Source organism: Moschus berezovskii, chromosome 25 (assembly GCF_049115385.1).
Source record: "Moschus berezovskii isolate FMDL1 chromosome 25, NW_MosBer_1.0, whole genome shotgun sequence".
In the NCBI taxonomy this organism is placed as follows: domain Eukaryota; kingdom Metazoa; phylum Chordata; class Mammalia; order Artiodactyla; family Moschidae; genus Moschus; species Moschus berezovskii.
The window spans coordinates 51,007,325-51,021,550 of NC_142484.1; the positions used below are offsets into that span (position 1 = coordinate 51,007,325).

At 47.1% G+C, this 14,226-nt stretch overlaps 1 pseudogene; it reads left to right on the forward strand.

Moving 5' to 3' along the window:
- The window catches only part of LOC148773947 (protocadherin Fat 3-like), a 181,347-nt pseudogene that overhangs the window by 124,593 nt on the left and 42,528 nt on the right, over positions 1 to 14,226 (forward strand).

Here is a 14,226-nt window from a genome sequence, read left to right on the forward strand (position 1 = left end):
CAAGTACTTCTGTGGGTCAGATCTGTGCCGAGTATGTAGCAACCACATGAGTCTTAATCCCCACAGTACAAGAATCCTGTGAGGTAGATAGGACTGTTTCACTCAAATAAGATACAAAAATTGAAGCTCGAAGAAGTTAAGTGACTTACTTCCTACCAGACACATAGTAAGAGACGGAGCAAAGATTTGAACTCGGGTCCATGTGATGACCAAACTCCTGCTTTCACACTGCTTCCACGTACAAGGACATATCTCCTGAGGTGTCACCTGGCCATCCACATCCTGAGATGCCCACCCTGGGGCCCCAGCCACTGAGAATCTGCCCTTCTCAGAAGCCCTCTGGCACTGACCACCTTCACGTTGTATGTGGCAGGTCCTCAGTTAAGATATGTCAGGTGGTGGTTCTGTCAGTCCTTACAGAAAGAAGGAAGACAAAATGGCTTTTTTCAGGCTTTACTCATTGTACCACCCTTTATTCTAAGCCTCAGTATTGTGTCCTTCTCACTTGAAATAACATTGTTTCTTAAATATACAAAAAAGCATGTCGCTGTCTGGTCCCATCCAAAGCAAAGAAGCCAAAGACAACTAAAATTTCTCTTCTAAGTGGGAATGCCACTTTACAAGGCTCCCCTGTGGCTTCTGTCCAGAACTAAAACACAGCCAGCCTCTTTGGGGCACTGTGGATCTCAGCACCCTGCATCCCTCCATCCCAGTTCACCCTCACTGGCTTTATTATGTTGACACATTTTATTCTCATAGCAGAGTGTACTTTCAGTTCAGTTCAGTTCAGTCACTCAGTCGTGTCCGACTCTCCGCGACCCTATGAACCACAGCACACCAGGCCTCCCTGTCCATCACCAACTCCCGGAGTACACTCAAACTCATGTCCACAGAGTCGGTGATGCCATCCAGCCATCTCATTCTCCGTCGTCCCCTTCTCCTCCCACCCCCAACCTTTCCCAACATCAGAGTCTTTTCCAGTGAGTCAACTCGTCGCATGAGGTGGCCAAAGTATTGCAGTTTCAGCTTTAGCATCAGTCCCTCCAATGAACATCCAGGATTGATCTCCTTTAGAATGGACTGGTTGGATCTCCTTGCAGTATAAGGGACTCTCAAGAGTCTTCTCCAACACCACAGTTCAATGGGCACCAAAAGTGATAAATCACTCCTCTTACTTATATGTACATGCTCAAATTCTGTAGAACAATGACAAGGGATGGAGGGAGCATCCATGTGGCTAAAGGAGCAGACACTTTCTATCTGGGTTTTGTTGCTCTTTAAAAAATTACTGTGGGCTTTTACCTTACTTCCTCGTCTTCCCTCCCTGCTGGGTGATTTTAGGCGAAAGACTCCGGCAAACCTCAGCAAGTGTCTCACTCCTATGTCCGAGTGCGGGTCATCGAGGAGAGTATTCACAAGCCCACAGCCATCCCCCTGGAGATTTTCATTGTTACCATGGAGGACGACTTTCCTGGTGGGGTCATCGGGAAGATCCACGCCACAGATCAGGACGTGTATGACGTCCTCACGTTTGCGCTGAAATCTGAGCAGAAGAGCTTGTTCAAGGTGAACAGTCACGATGGGAAGATCATCGCCCTGGGGGGCTTGGACAGTGGAAAGTACGTCCTGAACGTGTCGGTGAGCGACGGCCGCTTCCAGGTGCCCATCGACGTGGTCGTGCACGTGGAGCAGCTGGTGCAGGAGATGCTGCAGAACACTGTCACCATCCGCTTCGAGAACGTGTCCCCCGAGGATTTCGTGGGGCTCCACATGCACGGGTTCCGGCGCACCCTGCGCAACGCGGTCCTGACCCAGAAGCAGGACAGCCTGCACATCATTAGCATCCAGCCCGTGGCAGGCACCAGCGAACTGGACATGCTGTTCGCGGTGGAGACGCACAGCAGCGAGTTCTACAAGCCGGCCTACCTCATCCAGAAGCTGTCCAATGCCAGGAGACACCTGGAGAACGCCATGCGCATCTCGGCCATCCTGGAGAAGAACTGCTCTGGGCTGGACTGTCAGGAGCAGCACTGCGAGCAGGGCTTGTCGCTGGACTCGCACGCTCTCATGACCTACAGCACGGCCCGCATCAGCTTCGTGTGCCCGCGTTTCTACCGGAACGTGCGCTGCACCTGCGACGGTGAGTGCGCTTTGGAGCGAACCCTCCGCGGCCCGGGCTGTGTGAGGCGGCTTGGGCTACCGTCCCCGCCGGCTCGTATCCGTTCATTCACTCACTGGACCACCGGCGATGTGCCTCCTCACCGTGAGAGATGCCGGGGCTGCGGGGTGAACAAGACAAGCTCAGCCCCCCTTGGGTGGAGCGGGGAGCTTATGGGCAGTCAGACGTACAAGTGGGCAGGCATTGTCCCTGAGATGAGCCTCCTTAGGGGACCCAATCAAGGGGGAAGCTTTCCTGAAGGGACTATTCTCTAGGTTGAGATGAAAGATAAGCAGGAATTAGTCTTTCTCTGTCTGACTTACTTCACTTTGCATGATAGTTTCTGGGTCTATCTGTGTTCTGCAGATGGCATTATTTCATTTTTTATGCCTGAGTAATGTTCTGTTACACACACACCCCACATCTTTATCCATCCATCCGTTGATCATAGATTGCTCCTATGTCTTAGCTACTGTAAATAGTGCTGCTGTGAACATTGTGGTGTATGTATTTTTCAAATTAGAGTTTTCACCTTTTCCAGATGTATGCCCAGAAGTGGAATTACTGGATCATATGGTGGCTGTTTTTAGCTTTAGATTTTTAGATTCTGTTTTTAGATTCTTTGCAGAATCTCCATACTGTTCTCCATAGTGGCTGTAGCATATGTCATATGATATCACTTACATGTGGAATCTAAAAAAAATGACAAGTGAACTTACAAAACAGAAATAGACTCACAGACATAGAAAACAAACTTATGGTTATGAAAGGGGAAAGGCAGTGGAGATGAATCAGGAGTTTGGGATTAACAGATACACACCGCTGCATAAAAAACAGATAAACAACAAAAGACCTACTGTGTAGCACAGGGAACTGTATTCAATATCTTAAAATAGCCTACAATGGAAAGGAACCTGAGAAAGAATATATTATACATATAAAACTGAATCACTTTGCTGTATACCCGAAGCTAACACATCATTGTAAATCAACTATATTTCCTTTTTTTAAAAAAAAAAAAAAAAGGAAAAGTAGGAATTAGATGTGTGGAAAAGGTAGCGGAGGGACAGCATTCCAATGGAGAAGGTGTTTGTATGAGGCTTAAGGGCACAATAGTAGCCTACACCAAGGGGGCTGAAAGAGCTCTCTGGTGATGACAAAGACTTCTGAGGAGTGATCACACAAGAGCCATTAGGATGAAGTCCTAGAAATCATCCCAAAGCAGTGGAGCCATTGACTGATTTGAAGTGGAGAAGTCATGGAATCAGGTCTGTCTTTCACAGAGAGCTTGCTGACTGCTGAGGGGATGGGTTAGACGGGCCAGGCCAGAGGCAGGGAAGCAAGTTCAGAAGCTACCAGGGTGCATAAGGGCAGCTGGGTTTGCTTGAGTGAAACCCGAGGGCCAGATGCAAGGGAGCACGATCGGGGGTGGATTTGACCTCCAGAGTGGCAGAGATGGATGGTTCCTGTTTGTTGGTATAACTGGAGCCACTGAACTTTGACCTTCCCTGCTCAGAGGCCATAGCTACACAGAGTCAACCACGGTGGTCAGCAAAAACCATTGCTCACTCCCTCTTTTACTCTCTGACACGTGGTGCTATAAATTCACTGCCCTCTGTGAAGAAAATTGCACCCGGAATTTTCCTAGCCAGTATGAACTTGGCCCAAAGGGACTGTGGCCGGAAGAGAAGCCATTCTTAAAACACCCCTTTAGATGGTTGAGGACAGACAGGGCCCTCACCCTCTCCCCTTACAGAGAGTTTAGATTTGCCCTTTGGAGAATGAGTTCATCAGAAGAAAGCCCTGGAGATCACAGCTCCCTCCGGGAGACCTTTCCATGACCCCCATGCAGCCCAGAAGCGTGCAAGCCACTCCCTCTGTGGTTCCCAGTGAGCTCTGTTTGTGTTTCCATCAGGTGGAGATACAGTGATGTCCAAACTGTTGAGTATGTAAGTTAGCTCCAAAGTAACTCCAAGCATGCGTGCTAGGGGAAATGTGTTTCTGGCAGATGCCACTAACATGCAGGATTTATGAATGCCAGCTGTCCAGACCGCACCTAGGTTTCCTTTGTAGGCAAATTGATTTATGCACCAAAGGTCTGCTAGAGCCTTCCTGCAGGGATTCACAGCACAGTTCAAAAGAAGTTCAAGACAGGACAGGACAGACCCTGCAGGAGAAGCTAAACCAGCTAATTAATCCTTGTTCTCTGAGAATTCGTTTCATTCGGTAAAAATCTGCAGTGGCAGCAATATCTTGTGTTAGCCGCTCAGTCGTGTCCGACTCTTTGTGACCCCCTGGACTGTAGCTCACCAGGCTTCTCTGTCCATGGGATTCCCCAGGCAAGTATACTGCAGTGGGTAGCCATATCCTTCTCCAGAGGATCTTCCCAACCCAGGGATTGAACCCGGGTCTCCCTCATTGCAGGCAGTTTCTTTATCATCTGAGCCACCAGGGAAGCCCATCAGCAATGTCTTAGGTGCTATAAGCTCAAAGTGAATAAAAGACACAGTCCCTTCTCTTAGGAGCTGACTGTTGTGAGCTCAGCTTTTTCAAGTCCCTGTTTGCCTTAATAGTGTTATAAGAAATGCTGGGGAGGAAAAAGGGACAGAGTCCCTGTCACAGCCAGAGGAAAGCTTTCAGTGACATTTAGATGTCAGGGACCACTTGTGTTCTGGGTTTTGAAGGATGAGTATGAGTTCATCAAGCAGAGATGGGCAGAGGGCAGGCTTGGCAGATTTTCTTTACAGCAGGGATTTAGAGGGGTGATTTTGTTGGAGAGAGGGATCTTCCTCTGCGTTTTTCATGAGACACTGATGTTTTATTTTTTATTTTTACCTTTTGGCCACACTCTGCACGGTATGTGGGATCTTACTTCCCCAACCAGGAATCGAACCTGTGAGCCCTGCAGTTGAAACACAGAGTCTCAACCACTGGACCGCCAGGGAAGTCTCCAGAGACAATGATGGTTTATTTTACTTTATTTTTTGGTTTAAAGCAACAAGATCTTATTATCTCACAGTTCTGTACGTCAGAGGTGCAGGTGAGCACAGCTCGTCATCTGGTTCCTCTGCTCAAGCGTTCACAAAGATGAAGTCAAGCTGTCAGACATCTGGGGCTCTCCGGTCAGAGGCTCAGGGGAAGAATCTTCCAGGCTCACTTCAGAGTTTGCAAAATTCAGTTCCTTCTGGTTGTAGGGTTAAGGATACTGTTAGTTTGCTGTTGGTGGGGACCTCTCCCTGGTGGCTCAGCAGTAAAAGAATCTGCCTGTAATGCAGGAGATTCAGGTTTGATCCGTGGGTTGGGAAGAGCCCCTGGAGAAAGGAATGGCAACCCCTTCCAGTATTCTTGCCTGGGACCCATGGACAGAGGAGCCTGGTGGGCTATGGTCCATGGGATCGCAAAGAGTCAGACATGACTGAGTGACTAAACTACCACCACTCTCAGCCTTAAGGCTAAGACTTAAAGAGACACTGATGTTTTAAATGCGGTGAGTTTCAAGGTGATAGCCTTGCCCAGGACTCTTGTTCTCAAGTCCCCATAAACCCTTCTACTCACAGGAAACCCAGAATTCTGGAAGTTTTTGTAATTCAGTCCCAGACATCCCAGGAGGAGGCTTTCTCAGTCTGCTGCTGCTGCTAAGTCACGTCAGTCGCGTCCGACTCTGTGTGACCCCATAGACGGAAGCCCACCGGGTCCCCCGTCCCTGGGATTCTCCAGGCAAGAACACTGGAGTGGGTTGCCATTTCCTTCTCCAATGTGTTTCTCAGTCTAGAAGGAAGCATTTCCTGAGTGGTAATGCTGCAGACTCAGGGCCCACCTCTCAACTTCTTGCCACCTTTAAGTCACTCGTGTAATTAAGCTGTGAAATAAAATACTGAATTTTAGTGGTAAAAGGACCTCAAAACACCATCTGGTCCAGTTCTCATGTTCAGAAACTTTATATGATTATCTCCATTTTATAAATGCAATAGCTCCCTGCCTTGCCCAGGGCATACAGCTGGTGAGAATGGCATACTGATTCAATGTAGGTTCATGTTGGGTCCTTGTTTTATTCCTTGCATCTTAAGAATAAGAGCTCTTCCATATTTTATTCTTAGGTCCTTGTTTAATTGCATCCTAAGAACAGGAGCTCTTCCATTTTGTATATTACTTATAACCCCAGTGCTACGTACACTATGAGAATATTCAGATAACCCCATTTTTCCTGACAGACTGATCACCAGTCTCACAGACCCACGTCAGGACGGCAGAGGGTCTTGGACTCCAGTAGGCCTGTGACTTACTAGAAAGGCCCACTACTGAGCCCCACACTCAAATATAATGGGAGGCTTTGAGTGAAGCCATGGAGTCAATATATATGTAGCCTGGTGACCCTAATTCTGGTGGTTAGGAAACCAAACTCTAATAAATCTCACAGTAAGATACAATAGAAAAAATTTTCTCGGGGTTCAGGGGGTGAGCTCCTCGTTATATTAGTAATAGTTCTGTCACTTTTCCAAAAGTACAATCTCAAATGAAAATACAGTGACAACTTGTTAAGGAACGCATGAAGCATTGCAGACATTTTCTCATTTATTGGAAAGGAGAGATAATTGAGGCCAGTAAATGCTCCTAGTCCACTCCCCCTCCCCCAACACACACACCATAGTGTTGGCTGCTGTTTAGCCTGGAAGGTTGGCAGATGTAGTAAGTGGACTTTCCTACCACTTGGTGGAATAATTAGGAGATAAATAGAGGTAGTGATCCATTCTGGGCTGTGTAGAAGTATTTACACAAATTTGGCCTCAGTAGTCTACCCTCCTCCCAACTTCCACGTCATCTTTCTCTCATGGAGACTTTTGTTGGGTTGAATTAACATCATTAAGCACCTTGAACTAAAATGCTGGGTTGCTCTGACACAGTGAAAGCAGGCTTGAAATTTAGTGCCAAAGAGGTTTATTACATTCCAGCCCCCATCGAGCATCATGTCTGAGCAGAAGTTTAAGGGTTCTGCTGTCCTGAGATGGCTCCTGGTAAACCTTGGATGTTCAGGGGATGTTGGCACTTGGGTAAGAAAGCCTGGGGAATGATAAACTCCCTTGAGCTCCGATGAGGAAGTCAGAGGACAGAGTATCGGGGCAAGCCGTGGGGCAGTGGTCATGGTCTGTTAGGGAAGATTTTCATTGATTTTTCAAAAATCTGATCTAGATACATATCAAAAATGAGAGACTTGTCCAAGAGAATGGATTTGCCATGAGACCATTAGCGTTTAAGACTGGTGTGTTTATGAGTGTCGGTGGAAGTGGGTGCCTGATTCGTCCAGCCTTGGTTCAGACATGGAACCCAGACTTGAAACTGAAGCTCCAGTCAAATGCGTGGCGCGTCTGTCATGGGCAAGCTCGGTGCTGGCGGGGTAAGGAGTCAGCGCCGGGCCCTCAGCCGGGGGCAGCCCGCTGTCGGAAGGCTGTGCAGGGTGGTAGGAGAAGGCCTGAGGCTGAGGCCGCCACACTCGGTCTGAAAGGATGCCTAGAATCAGACGGGACACAGGGAGGAGTCAGTCCAGGCTGAGAAGCTTTAGAGCCAAGCGATGGAGGTGAGAAGCCCTGTGCAACCAGTGCTCAGTGGAGGCAGGGACCAGTGGAGCAACTCACACCTACTGAGCGGCAACTTGTTACCGCTTTGTTTTTCACGCGTGTGTCAGTTCAGTTCAGTCACTCAGTCGTGTCCTACTCTTTGTGGCCCCATGAATCACAGCACGCCAGGCCTCCCTGTCCATCACCAACTCCCGGAGTTCATTCAAACCCATGTCCATCAAGTCAGTGATGCCATCCAGCCATCTCATTCTCTGTCGTCCCCTTCTCCTCCCACCCCCAATCCCTCCCAGCATCAGAGTCTTTTCCAGTGAGTCAACTCTTTGCATAAGGTGGCCACAGTATTGCAGTTTCAGCTTTAGCATCAGTCCTTCCAATGAATACCCAGGACAGATCTCCTTCAGAATGGACTGGTTGTGTGTAGTTGTAGTTAACCCTGACAATCACCCTCAAGGATTGGGATCATTAACTTTCCTCAGAAGTTAAGGAAGTCACAGCTCAGAATGGTCAGTTGACTTGCTCAGGGTCCCACAGAACTAGTGCAGGTCAAGCCAGGATTCACACCGGGCTGTCCCAAACACTGTACTCTCCTACCTCCGCACAGGTTTGAGAAAACTTTAAATTAACTGACTGCAACTTCCCACATCCTATTTACTATCCTCCTGCCACAATAACGCAGCCAAGGTTTGAGCCCAGTCCTAGCACTCAATACCTCTCAAGATGGACCTGAGACAACTGACTTTGTGGGCACCAAGTCTCCCTCCTGTGAGGTCACCTGCTGCCCTTTTAAAGCCACACGGAGCCTGACCTGTCTGACCCTCCTGTACAAACCGCCCTCCAGATATCTAAGGATAGTTACTAGGACCCCTTGAATCCTCTTTTTCGAGACAAATAGCAGAAGGTCCTCTGCTCCTTGGCCATCAAGAACAGGAGCTAGAAAGAGTCATAGGCGGTGTAGTTGGAATAGAGAGCAAGCGTAAAGGAAGGAGTTCTCTGTCTTCCTTGGAGGAGTCCGTGAAAGATACTGGAAGCAGTGAATTGTCCTGGGAAGGCATTTCTGAGCAGAGAAAGTAGTAAAGGAATGTTTCTTTACCACTTTTATTTTCTCATTCACTCATCAGTGAAGCAAATGCTTTTCCAAGCCCCGGGTGGGCTGCTGGAGTTAGAGCGGTGAGTGAGGCTGACCTGGCCCCATCCTCATGGCCCGTGAAGCAGCATCGTGCACTGGGCGGGTGACAGGGAGCTCAGCTGGACTGGCTGGTGGAGAGACAGTCCCGAAGGGAACGTGCTGGGACAGGTCAACGGGCCTGCGATAGGCAGCCACAATGACGCGCTTCTCACACACACAGTGAAGTAAAACGATGAAGGCTTCCACGAGGCAGGATGATACTTGAAACTCAACGAGTATTTAAAAAGCATAGGGAAATCTGAGATCTGGTTTACACTTAGGCCTGGACTGTTCATTCCAATTCTCTGAGGACAGAGCCCATAGTCCCACCCAAAGGAATTCTGTATAATTCAGTGTCTGAACCTTAACCAGATTTCCCTACAAACTGGGAAGTTTCTATTCCTCATTCATGTTAGATGTCTGTCTGCAGATCCCTTATCTTTAGCATGCATGGAGTCCTGAAGGGCCAGGAGTGGTCTGGGCATGTCCACTGTGGAGGAGATACCAACTTCTTACCGTGTAGATAATCCCTTATATTTTCCATCCACACACAGCTGCCCCAGAGAGGATGTCTTAAATGACACTAAGCCTTTAGCAAGATCATCCCAGAAAATAGGGCTGAACAAAGCAAACACAAATCAAGGTGATTCTGTGCTATGGGAAAAATCACAGGAAACCATTTCAAAGCCAAGGGACCTTAAGAAAATATGTTTTAAAATTTCATGCAAACCAGGAATTATGAAGGGAGCTTACTGACGTATGTGGCATTGGCTGAGACATGGCACCTTGGCAAAGCATGTGAATTCAGGGTGTAGGATGTTTATCTTTAGTTATTAGATTCTCAGTATAATAAGGCAGAGATATAAGTCAAGAGGTTGAGTAAGCTCAAAGTGTCAGCAGTAATAATCAGACCTGGATACTGATGCATTAGCTAAAGGGACAGACTTAACCCAGGGGGCTGTGGGAATCCTGGGGAAATAAGGCACATAGCTCAATTGGTAAAGAATCCACCTGCAATGCAGGAGACCCCAGTTCAATTCCTGGGTCGGGAAGATCCCCTGGAGAAGGGAAAGGCTACCCACTCCTTTCCTAGAGAATTCTAGCCTAGATAATTCCATGGACAGTCCATGGGGTCGCAAAGAGTCGGACGTGACTGAGCGACTTTCACTAAGGCGAGGAGAGACATACATGGGGCAGTGAGACCCTTCTAAAACCATGAGAGGATTGCCTTTCTCCTCCCTGCAGGTTCCAGAGCCCTGAGCTTCTGCTCGAGTGAATTATGCTTTCAGCTCTGTGGCGAGTGACCGAAATGTCCACCTGAGCGAAGCTTCGGGAGGTGGGGAGCCTTGTGCTGAGTAGCCACATCGTGTGCACGCCCCTCCTGGTGGAGTCTTTGTGAAAAGAATCCCTCTGCCCGGGACAGTTATGAAGGGGCTGGCCCCGCTGCACGTTGCTTGTGATGCTGATTAACACAAAGTTCTCCCAGGCACGTGGTATTTCATATCATCCGTCGGTTTACCAATCGTGAATCTGACCCAAAAAGGACAGCAAAGAAGGGGTTATACTGCAGCTCAGATCTTCCATTTCCCAGTCAGGCGAGGGTCTCCAGTTTAGGGACCCTGCAGTAATTTGTTTTTACCCTCAATTTTTTTTTCTTTACAAGTTGCTTCCACATACATTAAACCATCTAATGCTCACAAGTTTCCAAGAGTAATTATCCTCATTTTTCATGAAAGGGAAGCAAGACTCAGAGAAGTGAAGTGACCCCTTAAAAACTCTAACTGAAGGACACAAAGAAATATATTAATGCATAATATATTTTAATAATATTAAAATTAATATTAATGTAAGTATTAGACATATAGTAATGTATACTTCTATTCATTCCAGCAGCCATTAACTTTGATAGGTCCCACACAGGAAATGCATTGAATAGTCAGGAAGAAAATTCAGGGTCGCCGCTTGTCAGCGTCACACCATTTCCTATTACACTGCCCTGCCTTCTAGAGGGGACCTAGGAGTGGGGGACAGAGACTTCTCCGCCTGCTTCCTGCTCTGACAGTTGCTAAAAGCACCTGATCCTTCTGTCCTGCCCCGACTCGCCACAAATGGCGTCAGTTGCTTTGATAAAGGGGGCACTTCTCCCTTCACGCTCACCCTGGCCCCAAACTGATGGATGCCTGAAGACACAGAGCATGTAAAGCTAGAGCCCACACCCCTGGTGGACCTCTGTTCAAAGAGGAGGAGGGGACGGCAGACGACGAGAGGGCGGGATGGCATCACCGACTCGATGAACATAGGTCTGGGTGGACTCCAGGAGTTGGTGATGGGCAGGGACGCCTGGCGTGCTGCGGTCCATGGGGTCGCAAAGAGTTGGACACGACTGAGTGACTGAAGTGAACTGAACAAGCATAAGCTTTGCAAAACAAGTTAACCCCTCCTCATCCACTGAAATCATGCTGCATTTTATGTTGCTAGAGATTTTAGGGCTTTGGCTGGGAAGAAGGTTGTTGTCCCCAGGACCCAGATCTAGAGACACGGGTTCAATCCATGGGTTGGGAAGATCTGACATCCATCGGAGGTCAAAGGACATGTGGCATTGTTCAGGGCTGGTGTACGAAGGTCAAGTCCTTCTCACATAAATATTTCAGAAAGGATCTAACTACTTATCATAGCTGATAGAGAGGAAAGAAATACAATATTGTATATGGGGAGTATTTGGTTTGGGGAAAGTTGTTTCTCAGTAATCAGAACTCTTTCTCTGCTTGAAAGAGACTACGTTTTATACACTTGCTCACATCTGTCCCCAGCTCAGGAGGACATTACATTCACACTAACCTCCAGACTCTAATCTGCCTTCGTACCTCCTTGAGCCACAAGAGAGCAGACTGTGAGCAGAGCGAACTGACAGCAGCAGCTGGGGAGCAAACGTTTATGGCTCTTCCTGTCCCAGGCTGGGAGGCAGGGAGGTGGCCCCCTGGGATTTTTAAAGCATCAAGAAACTGACCCCTTGCCAGAACTCTCCCTTCTGCCTTAAGAAACCTATTAAAAAGAAAGAGAAGGAGCACTAACCTATCAAAGTCAATGGCTGCTGGAATGAATAGAAATATGTCTATTTATATATATTAACATTTATATTAATCTTAGAATGCACTTATTATAAGGTATTAATATAGTTTCTATCTGTCCACCAGCTGGAGTATTTATAAGGGGGACTGGATCTAACATAATGCATTAATTTGATGGATTTAATTATCTAGGTTCTAGTGTTATGACATGGGCTTCCCAGGTGGTGCAGTGGTAAAGAATCTGCCTACCAGTGTAGAAGAAGCAGGAGACACGGGTTTGATCCCTGGGTTGGGAAGATCCCCTGGAGAAGGAAATGGCAACCCACTCCAGTATTCTTGCCTGGGCAATCCCATGCGCAGAGGAGACTGGTGGGCTATAGTCCATGAGGTCACAAAGAATCCGACCCTACTGAGCAACTGAGCACACACATGGTTATAATATAAGGAAAGAAGAAGAAAAGAACTGTGAATTTGAACTCCAGTTGCTGGTCTAAGTGACTCTGCTGTAACCCAATATAAGTGATATGGTTGATAAAATGAGAAGCCCAGTGCTAATTAGCAGGGCAGGACTTCTGGCAAAAGAAAAGATCAAAACATGTGAATTGAAGGGAAAAGGATTCAAATGCTGTGTTTATTCTGAAATATAGTGTCTAGCCTTTATTATCGGAGAAGGCAATGGCACCTCACTCCATCCTGGAAACTCCCATGGACGAAGGAGCCTGCTAGGCTGCAGTCCATGGGGTCGCTAAGAGTCGGACAGGACTGAGCAACTTCACTTTCACTTTTCACTTTCCTGCATTGGAGAAGGAAATGGCAACCCACTCCAGTGTTCTTGCCTGGAGAATCCCAGGGAATGGAGGAGCCTGGTAGGCTGCAGTCCGTGGGGTCACACAGAGTCGGAAACGACTGAAGTGACTTAGCAGCAGCAGCCTTTATTATATGCCCTAACAGCTTTTTTTTTTTAATGTTACCATAGCTCCTGAAGAAGTAAATAGCTTTGCTATCATGGGTCTGGAAATTATCTAGTCCTCTTTTCCCCTTTGAAACAGAGGTTTTTAAACTGCATTTTTGATAATGCAAGTTTTCTAAGCAGTGAAGCTATTGCATTAGTGTAGAAAAGACTATGAATGTAGTATATGTCGCAATGTTTCTGAAACACAGACTTTTATAGAAAGGACATCTTTTGGCTGGCTAAAATAGGACATAGGAAAAGACACTTCCATGGAATAGAAAGGAACAGATTTCTTAAATACATAAATCATTGTTTCTATGTATAATTGGAAGTTAATGTCCAGTAACTTCAGAGTTAGATCTACTTGGAGTGCATTTTGTGATTCATTTATGCTCGTTACCGCCTCCATGTTGCTGACATCGGCAACTGGGTTCTGTTGGCACTTTTGAGCGTGTGCTAACTAGCCAACAAGAGGGAGCTACCTAGAGGTGTGCAGGCCTCAGAAACAGAAGTGAAGCCACACATGAGGACAGCACAGAGTGGGCAGGGGGAGTTGTGAACATGCCATGAGTAAACATGCTTGCAATTAAACCACTAACTATGGTTGATTAAGGGCTTCCTGGGTGGCACTAGTGGTAAAAATCCTGCTTGCCAGTGCAGGAGACATAAGAGACATGAGTTCAGTCCCTGGGTCGGGAAGATCCCCTGGAGGGGGGCATGGCAGCCCACTCCAGTATTCTTGCCTGGAGAACTCCATGGACAGAGGAACCTGGTGGGTTACAGCCCGTAGGGTCACAAAGAGCTGGACACGTCTGAAGTGACTTAGCACACATGCATGCATGGTTGATTCATTCCCAAGAAGCACAGACCCTTACTACTCAAAAGATCTCATCCTTCAAACCTGAGTTTAAAATGCTTTCTTCCTTTATAAAGACTTTTGACATTCTCCCAGGAAGCATAGTTATTCCTTCTCTAGGGCTTCCCTTGTGCTCACAAATCCCTAGCAAAGCAGTTACCTTACTGTATTCTAACCATGTGTTTGTGTGTTGTTTCCTAGGGGGAGGAAGAGATGGGATAATTTTTGTTTTCATCTTTATATGCCCAGGCCTATCACCTCATTGGCCTGAAAATTTTTTTCTTGTTGGGTGAATGCATCAAAAATTCCAAAACTGCTTATCAAAAGTGCCTTGAAACAGATCATAAGGTGGTTGAACACCTGTCTTAAATTCCATAAATATTTATAAAAACGCAGCAGGAATAAAGATTTTTTTGGAACGAACAGAGGAAGATATATTTCAGGGCACTTAGGT